Source organism: Perca fluviatilis, chromosome 22 (genome assembly GCF_010015445.1).
Source record: "Perca fluviatilis chromosome 22, GENO_Pfluv_1.0, whole genome shotgun sequence".
In the NCBI taxonomy this organism is placed as follows: Eukaryota; Metazoa; Chordata; class Actinopteri; order Perciformes; family Percidae; genus Perca; species Perca fluviatilis.
Window position 1 is genome coordinate 20,497,264 of NC_053133.1, and position 14,336 is coordinate 20,511,599.

The following is a 14,336-nucleotide window of genomic DNA, read 5'->3' on the forward strand; positions in this document are numbered from 1 at the left end:
TCAGGGTTCGGACTGGCAGCATTGTCATGGTCAAGGAAAAATTCACTCTAAACAAAGCTGTAGATTGCTTTCAGCGTGGATGCAATGTCAAAGTGTTGGATGTGATGAGACAATAACATGTCAGTGTATAATGCAATACTGTGATAGAACGCATTTAATATAATCTAATTACTGTATATTACAGACTCTATTCTTAAAAGTGCATTTGTTACAAATTAAGTCAAGTCAAACTTTATTTCTATCTATAGCACATTTAAAAACAACCGCAGTTGACCTGGAAGCTGTGTGAGTTTGGCCTTAACATGTCTGTCCATATAACTCTCCGTCTCATTTCTAATCCTCTTCAGGGTTGCAGGGGGCTGGTGTCTATCCCAGCATGCACTGTGCAAGAGTCGAGACACACAATGGAAGATTTCCAGTCTATCAAAGGGATAACAAGCGGACAAAACAGGTTTGAACAGAAGTCTTGCTGTGAGGCTGACACTGAGCCACCATCTTGTCCCTTAAGGTATTATATCCCTTTGTGACTTTTACCTTTTCATTTTTATGTTCTATAGCCTAGTGAAAATGCTTGTAATATTTTGTTTTCATAAAAATATAAAAACATGCTGCTAAACTTTAAAATAAATCATTGTGCCTTAACACTTGTGTGTATGGCAAGTATATGCTAGCAGCTCTGTGAGGCTGCACTAAGGTACAATGTTGCTTTGAGCTAAATGCTAAAGTGAGCATGTTAACATGTGCACAATGGCTGTGTTTACAGGCTAATGTTTAGCGGATTTACCATGTTCACCATTTTAGTTAGGTGTGTTAGCATGCTAATTTTTTGCTAATTAGTACTAAACACAAAGTACAGTTGAGGCTGATAGGAATGTCATTTGTTTTGGTGTTTGGTCAGAAAACAGAGTGTTACACAATTTAAAATGTTGACCTGATGATGGCGCTAGATTAAAAGTCCGGGGATCACCAAAAGTTTTAAAATGTATCCTGAAGGAAATATGAATGCCTGTAACAATTTTCATAGTAATCTATCCAAAGATTGTTGATGTTCACTAAAAAACACAATGTCAGCCTTATGGGTGGCACAGGATCATAAGACAGGGGATCACCAAAGTCAGTAGGATTCATTCTCTGGGGACCATGGATATTTCTACCAAATTTTCTGGAAATCCATCCAATAATTGTTGAGCCAATTTAACCTGGACTCAAGTGGTGGACCTACCAACATTGCCATCCCCAGAGTCAGGTTGCTAGCATGGCTTAAAACCTAGTATTTGTAAACCATGACAAATGATAGTGCCATGCAGAGACAAATCCTGGAGCTCTTAGCAATTAACTATCATTCTCTGAGACTAAGTCTGTTCTGAACGTTTGTTTGAGCTATCACATCCAAATTAGCCTTTGCAATAATGGTGGTGATAGGTCTGAACCAGGAGGTTTAATCTGTCGGTCTTATCTCGTGAGTCAAACATAGGAAATATCCACTTTTGGAATGAGATAATTCTCTCATATGATTTCTTAGGTTTGTTTTAGTACATCCTAAATTCAAGGTTAAATTACAGAGGAGCTTATGGGTTACCTCTAATCAGCCAATGATTAAAAATTGTTGCTGAAATGTTAGCAATCTTTATATTTTACTGGTTTTCATGTTAGTTTTATGTTTAGTTTGTGAGATGTTACATTTCTACACTTACAAAAACAATATCTCATGACTCTACCTTTAAGTGCTACTGCTGTGGCCATTACGTGGAAATGTATTAAAAAGACTTTCTCCCTCCGTCCCTCCTACGTGTTACCTTGAGTCTAAGTGTCCTTTTGTCAGTGTCTTAGCCTCCAATAGCATGCAGAAATTCTTGTTGTCCTAGGTTTACAGGTTTCTTAACTTGTGAGGTTGAAAGAATATGTCATGGGAAAAGCAGAAGTCAGTATGTTCTTTGGTAAAGTTATTCCAAGGGAATAAACAAAGTTGACTTTATTATACTTGCCAAAGAAGATTTCTTCGATTTAATCCACCACCTACCGTATAGAGACGTTACTGGTATTTTAATTCCTTGTTGTTCTGTTAGATACTTGCAGCTTGTGTTTTTTATTTATTTATTTAGAGACACATCTTAATGGAAACACATACAGTAATTGGTATAAAAAAAATAGCTCCTAGTATTTTTCAGTTGACTTATACCTTTCTTGATGACCATGGTGGTGGGTATTCATTCAAGTACTGGGGGCGTTGACAGGAAAAATGTTACTAGTACTACTTTGGTTCTCACTTTGTTTGCTATGATGTGATCATTTGTCTGATTTCACCACTTGAATTAAGTATTGATTTAGCAAAAAACAAAAATGAACTCTCTTTGTTCAGTATTTATTTAGTGAACAATTTACAACATTTGTCAAAATGAAAGCAACAGCTGATCTGGAGGTGTTAGAGGTGCCAAGATTTAACAACAGCGTTTCGATCCAATTTCCCGTTCCCTCAGAAGAAATGCAGCTCATCATAAAATCTGACATTCTGCCCATGATTCAATTTTAAATGATTTATTTCAATGCTTACAAAGTAAAACAGCTCTAAAAATGTAAAAGCAACAAATGCCTGAGGGAAAGCAGGTTTGTGATGGAAAGATTAGTGGGGCTTCAAACAGAAGAAACAGATACGAGTATTCACTAAAGATATCATTTTACAGGTGCAAATTAGCAGTTTACATAATGTCACAACTCCTGTGACTTACATTTATATACAAACAAAATACCTTTTAAGGATTAAAGGTGTGGATTGATTAAATATTTTCTCTTTTGATCTCCTGCTTTAAGGTTCACATTATAATTATCTACAGTATGTTTGGGTGTCAGACACGTAAGCCAGGTGCTGCTGTTCATAGCTGCAAAATCAGTAAGAAGTTATACTCCTGCTGTATGAACAAAAAATAAGTAATCAAAAAATAGGTACATGTAGCCCTGTAACAATTATTAAATAAGTTTCTAACCGCATTCTTTTTTCATAATCGCAGTTATTTTGTATAACCGCAATTAAAGCATTAGAGCATTTTTTAAACGAGATTGGTCACACTATTGTTTGGATCATAGACTGTTATGATTTGGATCCGTCAAATGTGTTTGCAATACGCCCCACCTGCAGTTGCAAGTCCAGTCGGCTTTCGAAGCATCTTTGCATGTGTTTAAAGGAGAATTCCGGTCGATTTCAACACGTAGCTCTGTTGTTTGTAAATTTGGAGTGGAGCGAGAAAAATGAAAACAATCTGTGATTCTGACTGCAGTAGATGTGAAAGAAATGCATAAAACTTGTGCTAATTCAGCTCTGTTTAGTTCCGGTGTTGAGATGGCAAGATGAGGGCTTCGGGACCGTCTACAAAGTATAACACCGAGAGAGATACAAAAATATTTATTAATTTAATGATTAAATAAGGTAGTGTCTCCAAACTTACCTCAATTATAACTTGTCGCCTGCTAGTTGTACTACAGCACTTGCTTTAAAAAAATAAGCATATGCCTGTTTTTGAAAATATTTTTGTATCTCTTTTTGGTATTGCAGTTTGTAGACGGTCCCTAAGCACTCGTCTTGCCGTTCCAAACACCGGAACTAAACAGAACTGAATTAGCACACATTTTATGCATTTCTTTCACATCTACTGCACTCAGATTCACTGTGTTCACTCGGAAGGAATCACTTCACATGGGTAGGCATTTGGAATGACATTTCGAACATGTTAAGAGGCTAAAAGCACGTTTAAAACTTCCCCAGTTTCAGCCTCCTGGGTGCTAGCTAGCAGGAGGATAACACGGTATAGGCAACACCGATTGTTTTCGTTTTTCTCACTACTGACTAGGGTTGGGTATCGTTTTTTTTTTCGATTCCGGTGCTAAATCGATACTTTTAAAACGGTGCCGGTGCCTAAACGGTGCCTGAACCGGTACTTTTCAATAAAGTAAAAAAAAGAAGAAGAAAAAAATAAGGGTAGTAAACAACAGTCAGTGACTTGTTTATTACTAAGGCCATGGTCAAAATTAAAGATTTAATAATAATGTAGGCCTAATAACTATAACAATAACAATAACTTATTTCACCAGTATATTGCTGTTGAACCCCAGATGGGAAAAGGGTATTTTACAATTACTGTGAATGCACCACGAGGCTACCTGTTTTAAGTGAATGCACCGTCTGTTGTTTAATTCCGACAATGGCAGCTGCAAGTGAACGCACCGTCTGTGTTGTTTAATTCCGACGACGGCAGCTGCAAGTGAAAGCACCGTCTGTGTTGTTTAATTCCGACCATATAAACATACTGTATATCTATGAATTTCGACAACGGCAACTGCTGCTGCACTGCAGTGCAGACTGTTACATCCCGCTGTTGAAGTCCTCCACAGTGAAATACAGTCACACTTTACACTGTTTAACGTTAGCTGTCAGCATTTTACCGGTGTTTAATCCAGCTGCTAGCTAAAGGTAGGCTAACGTTACATGCTGTCAGGTGTAGTGTAAAGTCAAGCACCGAAATGAGGCACCGAAACTTTCGTTCTTATTCGGTCTCGTTACTACCGTTTACGTCGGCACCGGTTCCCTATTGGCACTGAGTTTCGGTACCCAACCCTACTACTGACAGCACTCCAAATTTACAAACAACAGAGCTACTGTTGAAATCGACCAGAATTGTCCTTAAAGTAATGTAGTTAGTCCGTCTTTGGTGTTTAATTAGCAGTATATATCGTTGACATTACACGTCCGGGGATTTCTCCGGTGCCGCAGGAAATTCCGACGGATGCATGTATTTTCCGTTTCCTTCCTTCAACTTTCTTTGTGTTGGAATTTTAAATTCGGTGGATGAATGAGGACTATTTTTGACTGCTCCTCATATCCCTGCATGGTAAATTGAGACAGCTAGCTATACTATCTGTCCAATCTGAGTTTTCTCTCACACAACTATTTTGCAGCTTAGCGCCGCCCATGACATTTCATATTGGTTTAAAGGTGCCCTGCCACACGTATTTCATTACTTTGTGGTAATGTCTGAAGTTCTACCATGGACTCTGTAACATTTTTTGTGGAAAAAATGCCTTGGTTACCTTGTTTCAAGCCATTATAGCGTGGTATATGAAGCCAGAAGGAAGACTCAGTTGAATTTGTGCCAGTTCTCATTAATATTCAACGAGCTAAGCTGCTTGACTCTGATTGGCTAACAGCTAGCCACTGAGAGCCTGGCTGTCAGAATCCTTTACCCAGCCCAACTGGGCGAGCTCATGAATAGTAATGAGCTCAGGCAACACCACGTCAGACTGACCAGCTTTTGTAATTGGCCTGATTTCTCTGCTTATTTCTTTTCAGTGGCTAGAGCTGACAGAGGAGGTAGCAGTTCATTTTTACATTCACGACATAACAAAACACATATGGACCTAACATATTTCAAAAAATGCAAGTAAAAACGGTTTTGTGTGGCATGGCACCTTTAAAGAAATGCCGGTAAACCAGAGCACGTTTTCCTCCCATCCCCGAATGCTATGTGGAGTAGCCAGACCCTCCTTCAGCGCGCTTTGGAGGAGGGTCTGGCAAAGCGAGACTATTTAAATAGTAACGTTACCGTAAATGACGACGCTGTAGCGGAAATGGCCGTCATACATTATCATTATGTTAACGTAGTTCCACAGGGATTTGTGCTTTTATTTTTCTTGTTTGCTAACTTTTGCTAACATCCTAAGGGGTTTGACTGTTGATGGTAATTGTTGATTTTGTTTAGATGTGCCAAATTGTAATTATATAAGTGATTATTGGTCAGACTGTTTAGCTAATTAAAGCTACGTTAGTGGCAGCTGTCACTTGTTGCCATAGCATTTCCAAACATCCTCGGCTGTTGCCGTCTAAAACCAGAGAAATTAAACCCGCTCTGTTTTTTGTTTATGATTAATGCTTTGTTTCTTATTGATGGGAATAAATGTTCTTTTTTCATCTTTTTGTTCATTTAAGCACAAAATGTTTCATGGCTGTGAATCTGCATACCTGGGTCACATAACAGTGATACATAACAAAAGATGTATCCTGGGATTCATTTAAACTTTAATTTGTTTGAAAAAATAATCAAAAAAATAGAAAATATATATTATTTCACTAAAAGAGACAATTATATTGTTAATCACAATTATTTCTGTGACAATTAATTGTCCAGCAAAATTTGGAATTGTTACAGTCCTAGGTGCATGTCTAAAAGAGATAGGAAATGAGACAGCAAAATGCAGCCGTGTGACACCAAGCCACATAATGGCTTTTGAAAGACTTCCCTGCACCTCAACAGTATGAGTGTTGCCAGCACTTTAGTAATTTGTTAATTAAAACGTGGGCAATTTAACATAAACGACTGTATACAAATTGCTGTTATTAGTTTTACAACATAAAACACAGACAACATTTATTTTGGGTGGAGGTTCACCATTTCCTTTTTTTTTTTTGACGGTGCAGACTTCCAGCCAGAGAGAAACACCTAAGTGTCTATTAAATCCCCTCAAACTATTAAAAAATATTAGCTAATCTTTTTACAATTCAGAATGACATGGATGGGGATTTTTTTTTTAACAGGTGCATTACTGCTGAAGTGCCTTGGGGGCAGAGATTAGCTACTGCGCCAACGCATGACTGCAGGACTGAATGAATAATGCCACGAGCTGAGTATTACTGTGACTGCCTACTGTGAGGACTGATTCAGCTGCAATCTGAATGTCAATATTTAAGCTTATACTGTATATCCCCACAACTGACATTTGTTCACCGCACAGATATTTTTGCAGCTTATAAAAATAATGTCAGAATCTGTATTAATTTGTAAACTTATCTATTATTTATCATACACAGACAGGGCGATAAACTTCTCCATGCACCAACATATTTATACATTAACTGCAAACGCATTTTGTGCTACAGTAATATTGTTTTTTAATGTACAGTGTGTAATGAAATGCTGTCTGTTCATGGCAGGATGATTGGAGAAGCTACTGGAATATCACCTCCAAGATTAGGTGCTAAAATCAGGGTGGCAAAAGTTAACAAGACATGCTGTTCTCACCACTTGTCAGCTTGTGTCAAGATGCCCTTTGGCAAACACTTTAACTTCCAATATCCTCACATGACCTGCTTGTGGCTGTAATAAGTGCTTTCTAGTTTGCAAAGGTCCTTCCCTCTGGACCTGGCTTTGGCTTAGTAATGCTTTTGGCTTATATAGTTAAATAAAAACAATTTCTTAAAGTCAAAATGAAATTGACTGATTTAGCTAAATTGATAAAATATATAATTACCAAAGAGAAGAAATCAAAGTTTTATTTTTATTTTTATAAATATAAGCGTCAGCCTTCGGTGTGAAAAATGAAGCAAAAAAATATGCCAAAACCTTCAGTCCCTCCAATGGCCACTTGAGGATGGCTCCAAAAGCGACCAATCAATTCCCATAGACCCCCATGCTCAACTTCACAGCAGAAATTACCATGTTTACAGCCTGGTACAAAAAATGGTTTTGGTCTTGTTTTTTTGAATAACTCACCAGTATATATTATATTCAGGCTTAAAGTATGTATGCATAAATAGGGGCTCGCCACTTTAAGTGACAGGTGGCTGCCATCACAGGAGGCGGGCATAGACTGTACGGTGGGATTCATTTGGCCCTTCAGAAACCTATAGGTGACGCCACGGAGACTATTTCCATATTTTATACAGTCCATGGTAACGGCATGCTTAATCGTTAAAGCAACACCAAAGATTCTTTTGTACCTTAAAATAATGTTTCCAAAATCATTTCAGTGGTTGATCAACTTGTAACAGGGTGAACGGCACTTCTACATACACTTTGCGGCCCTCTATCAGCTATAACCGCACTACGCAAGTTTGCCAGATCCAATGGGGTAAGCCTCTCCCCGGAACGCGTAGCTCCTATGGCGCCATTTTGATGCTACCAAGCCATCACCTCCCATTAGCATTCCATTGACTGCCATTCATTTTGACGCCACTTTGACAGTGAATAACTTTACATCTGAAGCATTTAAAGACTCTATTTGTCCACTGTTTATTTCTGAAGAAACACGACAATGTATAAAAGGCTCCATTACCTTGTACCTCACGTTATGGCTCCGTAGCAGACGTTTTTGTAAAAATAGGCTAACGATTGTGTCATAACCACGTGACTTACTGTCGCACAGTAGAGAAATTACCGTACAGTACAGGAGAAGCTCGCAGGCAGTTTCGACTTACATTAGCTGATTAAGTTCAATTACTAATGTTATCTAGCATTTTAGTTAGCAATAATTAGCCTGTGCTTATGTTATCTCCTTACATATACCTACACTCTCCGTCTCTGCAAGATTCAGAATGATTGAGATTTCTCTTAGCACAGCTACCAGAAGACTTACAACTTTCAGACAGGTTGCTCACGTCACACGTTGTCTCTCTCAGTTGGAGGCTGCGCAGTAACACTCAACCATCACCGGAAAAGTGCTTCTAATATCCTTCACTGGTCTCCGTCCAGAGCAACGGGGTCTTTTGGTCCATTTTATATATGTCTATGGCCAGATTGGGTAGCGGATCTGTAGTTCGAATGAGACATAATGAGACACTACGACAGCGGTAATGGACAATTCCGCTTCCAACCTGTAGGGGGACCGAAGACGAAAATGGCTTTGGTGTTGCTTTAAATTAGTAGGCAGTATGCAGATTGAGTATGTAGTTTCAAACACAGCCTTACTCTTACATCCTCTAGCACAACATGTTAGCCATTTACTGGTAATGGATCTTAGAAGCAACACACTCTTGTAGAAAGACCTTGAAGAACAGATCTTAACTGCTCCGCCCAATCATTGCTGCAATATGGAACAGCTGTCTACCAGCAATACCAGCACAAATCACTCATTAATCACCTGTTTGTCTTAAATACTGCAGCACAGAGGCTGCCAAAGAGGTGCCAGCAATTTTATGCTTTCATTAGCGGCTCACAGTGATGATTACCTGGAGGGCCTTTGAAGGTGATATTCAAGTTTTGTACAATTCAGGGATTATTAACTCTCTAACCTGTGTAGAAAAAGCTGTGCAGGAGTAGCAGCGCCTTCATGATAGATAGATATTTCTAAGATAGAGAGATAAAGAGCCTCTGCTATGACAGAGATGAGATCACAAAGGAGTTGAGATGTTGACATCGTTCCTGACGCAGGTCTTAGACTTACCACTTTTGTTCATGTCCCCAGAGGTGTCTGCTTTCCCACCAACTCAAGGTAGAGGACATTGTTGGGACACGGCAGCTTATACATGTTAATGTTCTCTTTTTCCTATTCCACTCCTGTTAGATTGATGGCTCAGCAGTGGTTCTCATTGATCAATCAGACACAATCTGCGTCTCAAATGAACCCAGGCCAGGGGGATTGTGCATTCTTCCAGGGGAACCACATCCCTAAGGGTATGACAGTGTGCTGCACTGGATCGATTGTTTTCAACTTATTTGTGTAAATACTTTGTGACCTTGCCGATTTATCATCTGCATTTCTTTGCCACTGTGTGAGAAAACCACAATAGATATCAGCCCAGCCTGCTGACACGGGCCCCGGCTCATAATTTTCATCTTTGCGGTCAAGTCTAGAGAAGGATTACAGGAATGATGAGAATTAATTATGCATTTCATCAGCATGATGGATACCGCACGTTCAACTCAAAACTATATTTCCCCCGAGAACAGAGAGGAGTCTGCTCGTTCTTTGAGTGACTCCTTTGAGAAATGCTGTCAGTTCTCACTCTCAGAGGATAAAACTTTGCTGGCATGAAGTAAAAAAAAAACAGTGATATGACTTCCTTACCACAGTGGCTAATGCAGGTGGTTTTACTTCTTGTCAACTTAACACTGTGTAGACAAGAATACTGCATTATAATTGTGACTAAGTAAGTAAATGAAGCTAAAGATACTCAGAAAACACACCTTCATTTAGGAAAAAAATCTGTTCAAATAACATCATGAAATGTATGCTGTTAACACTAATGTTGTCTTTGGCTATGCATGGAAGTTTTAGACCACATTCGTCACAGCACTACGTTCCATATATGTGTCCCTAAATGAGAGCCTGGCCCTGCATCTTGCCTCAAGCCACTTGTGGCTTTGGTCGGCCATCCTTTCTGTTGATTACGACAGAAGAAAGCTGGGTGGCAAACTTCTGAATTGTTATACTGTCCATAACAACAGATCAAACCCTTTTGATTTTGTGTCGGCGTGGCATTCTTTAGATGTGTTGTATAAGTGGCTAATAACAAGTCAGACACCCATAATCTCTGTTTACACAGGCCCTAGTCTGCCATACAAAAATACTTCACACACTCTTTGCAGCCAAATGCCTTCATTTCTTTGTGGCATTACTTTATGGCATTATTTCCCTGCATACTAGGAGTGTATTATTGCATATATACCATAGCCACTTTCCAAGGGAAAAAGGTAGGGTGTTTTCAAATGTATCTGAAGCATCTATAAAGTGTTTGTAATCACTTAGCATATGGCATTAGTGTTGTTGCTTAATAACATTGCAAAATGGAAGGAGCTGCGGATTTTTCCTCACTAAGAATTTGTCACTTGGGTCTGGCGGACTGTTCTAAATACTACAATACCCATGATCCTCGGTCTCCGTTGCTATGGTGAAGAAGCATGAATCAGAGCAAATTCAAAATGCCTTGTTGTTGCAGTTGGGAACAAAAAAACACTGTGTTGTGTTTTTATGTACGCAGGCTTGTACCTTTAATTTTTTATCAATGAAGCAGATCTTTTCAAACACGGTTGTTAATCCTTTGTACAGATGAATCAATCGAGTTTTATGTCCATCCAAGCCATAGAAGTGCTCCTAAAAAATCACGCTCTAAATAGCTCTCCCCACTTTGAAATTCTTTATCCATTGATTTCGAATGGTGCTTAAACGTTTGAGGTAATGTTTTCCAGCCGATCAGAAAGACGTATTCTCCATAGTGCTATTTTTAACACTTCAAAACTGTAGAGTACAGTAGTTTAATCACTAGCAACGCTTCATATTTGAGCTTAACCACATATGTTTTATATGTATAACAATTATCTATAAAGTTACAAATAACTATAACTTTTAGATAAATATAGTGGTGGCATAAGTATAATTCCCTCCCTACTGTATTTAGGTACATTGATGAAATGCACCAGTTGAGCTATATATTTTATGGACAGAACCACTTTTTGTAAATGAAAAACATTGCTGTCTGGTTCCAGGAGATTTTCCTGGCTGCCCAGGAGTGCAGAGTTAGTGCTCATAAGTGGCAGATTCCTGGAGGAATTTGGAGACCTGAGATGTCTCACAAGTAGTCAGCCAGCAGCTGGTCGAGAGTTGGCTGCCGGCCATCAGTCAGCTGTCGGAGCTGTTGGTTCAAACATTACTACAAATTACTACAAAAATAGTAAAGACTAACAGTGATGTTTGCAGCCTGCTTTAGTTGAGTATTTCCTGAGAAAGCAACCAGGTGAAAGATTTAGGTTTTTCTTGGATTTTGTCTTAGAATGATGTTTGGAAGTCTATGCAACTTTTCTATTGTGACCCATTCCCCCACAACCCCCACTCACCCCTTCTCCATCAACCCAGGCGGTTGATAAATGCACATGTCTCATGTGCAGGAGGCAGACACTGGGAGGAGACGCCGTTGATGGTTCCTGTCGAATAGAGAGATCAGGCAGCGTCAGCTCCGTCCTTATTTGTCATAAGTGTCCGCTGTTTCCCATGGCTAAAGACAAAGGCCAAAGAACGTACGAGGAACATGCATTTTTAATGTGACATTCTCATCAAACTCACCACAGTGGACTGAGCAGAATGCCAATGACGCTTTATTCTTCTTCCAATTACAGCGAGACGATGCAACAATATGAATGTAAGCCGTGAAGGGCACAATATGAATGTAAGCCGTGAAGGGCACAACATGACAAAGACTGAACAGTTTAGTACTTCATCTCTTGTGAGCCTGAACTTGTGAACTTTATATTGACGTTGGTATAGTGCTGGATTAGGCATTATCTTGTTATTCAAAGATGTATTCAAAAACCATTAATCAGAAGAGCACAATAGTGGATAAACAAAATGTAAAAAACAATGTACGCCTGTGTAAAATCATCAGTTTTAATGTCAGAGCCACATTATCTTCTCTTTGTGCCTCCTGTGAAGAGAATGATGTCTCTGCTGATAGTGAATAATACAGGATATAAGCATGCAGTAAATCACCATTACAGCTTACATTCTTTATACAACATGACATCCCTGTGAATGCTGATTTGACCAGACTCACCTTTATCTTGTTGCAAATATGCTGACCATTACTCTGTGCCCATTATTTGACAGCCCTGAAATGTCACCGGAGACAGAGAGATAGTCGGATTCACCGCTGAGTTCAGAGAGAAGAAGACAGCGGGAATGTAAATAATCCTTGCTGGCACCAAACCATAGCTTTCATCTCTGATGTTCTTTTGCAGTGGTCGGTCCATACTCCATCATTATAATGAGGGTGGTTCAATTAGACAAGGTCTACAATGGGGGTTTTAAATGTCACGGTGCAGGTCCTGACATTTCTCTGTTTGATATGGAATCAGAATGGGAGCGGAGGAGTTCACAGGGAGAACTAATCTCAACTTCCGAAATAACAAATTCCACCCTGTCACAAAGCCCTGAAGGGAAGCCTGGTGCAGCCACTTTGGAGACATTTACAACCCAACAATGCTAGCTCACCCCTGTAAGAGCCTACTAATGATTGAATCTATTAGCATTGTTTAGGTTTGTAATTAGCCCTCGGAGGTTAGCATGTGTACCAGAAGCATGTAATGCAGGCTCTTTGGGTATTTTATCCAAAAGGTTATTTGTTCGTCAAATCAAAAAGGACTCAGGAAATGACAAACTTTTAACTTGTGGTAATTGGAGTGACCACAATTACTGGGCCAGAGGAGCTGTAGTCGAGGGCAAATACATGTAAACGCCATTCTAGCATTGTTCGTTCTGTCCTCTGAAACATTTTACCCTCATGTCAACAGAGGATGGACATTATCTGAAACTTGCTGCATCAAATATGAATCTGTCATATACAATACCAGGACGTAAGAAGCTAGCTCCGTGCTATAGCTTAGAGTTACAGTGAAAGGGAAGTTGTGGCATCTTAAGCTGATTACACATATAGCCGACGGCCGACCGTTGACAGAAAAGCCAGTCAAAATGATCAGCCTCCCCGTGTTGGTCCAAAAAGTGCCACAGAACACACCAAAAAGACGGGACGAGACGAGACGTAATACATCTCTATAACAGCCCAGGAAATGAAAACCGGCAGCTGATTGGACGAACGCGTCACATGGGTTCGTTTTTTTCCGGAAATTCAAAGCCAGACTGTCATGGCAGCCATTCAGAATACGATCTCATATTATACTAAAATAGTTCACTGAAACATGTTTCTGAAAACATTTTAAGCGAGAAATAGGCCGTGCAGTTGCTGAATCTGTCTTCATTTCAGCTCAACAAAGGTCAGTTTAAAAGATTTTCGTCAGATTTTGAGAGACTCTAGTCACCTCATTCCGCTCCCCATTTCCGGGTGAGTCCCGACTGCCCTGCCGCCGACCGAACATGTCAAGTTGGCCAAAATGAACGCCGGGACACACAGAACAGATTTGCGTCACTGACCTCGCCAGACTGTCTAACGGCCGATAATCGGCTAAGTGTGTCCCAGCTATTAAGCCTCAGTACTGTGACTGTGGGATGTGAGTGAATTTGTGGGCAGAATTTAGTTACAAATTCAATCAAATCTTTCAAATTTGATTGGATCGGAGGGGTTGATGTTCCACCCTGACTTGTCTTAAGATCAGGAGAAAGATGATACAGTAAAAACTATATAAATTAACACTTTTTCTGAAATGTAAAACCAAAGAACAAGCCAACGGGAAAGTGCGTTATTAAAACGCCCATATTATGCTCATTTTCAGGTTCATAATTGTATTTTAAGGTTGTACCAGAATAGGTTTACATGGTTTAATTTTCAAAAAACACCATATTTTTGTTGTACTGCACAGCTCTCTTTCACCTTGTGTTCAGGTCTCTGTTTTAGCTACAGAGTGAGACTAGTTTTCTTCTGTACTATCTTTGATTGCACTCGCACCTGCGCAGTAGCTCAGATCGTAGATCATGTCAGCTATATATCTATGATGTCAGCTAGCTCCATAGAAGTAAAAGAAAGGTTGTTTCTCCAACTTCCGCCAGTTACAAGGCAGGATTAGCTGGGAGACTTCTAAACAAGGGCGCACATGTAAGTAGTTGTTTTGTAGATTATGGTGAACTTGTGT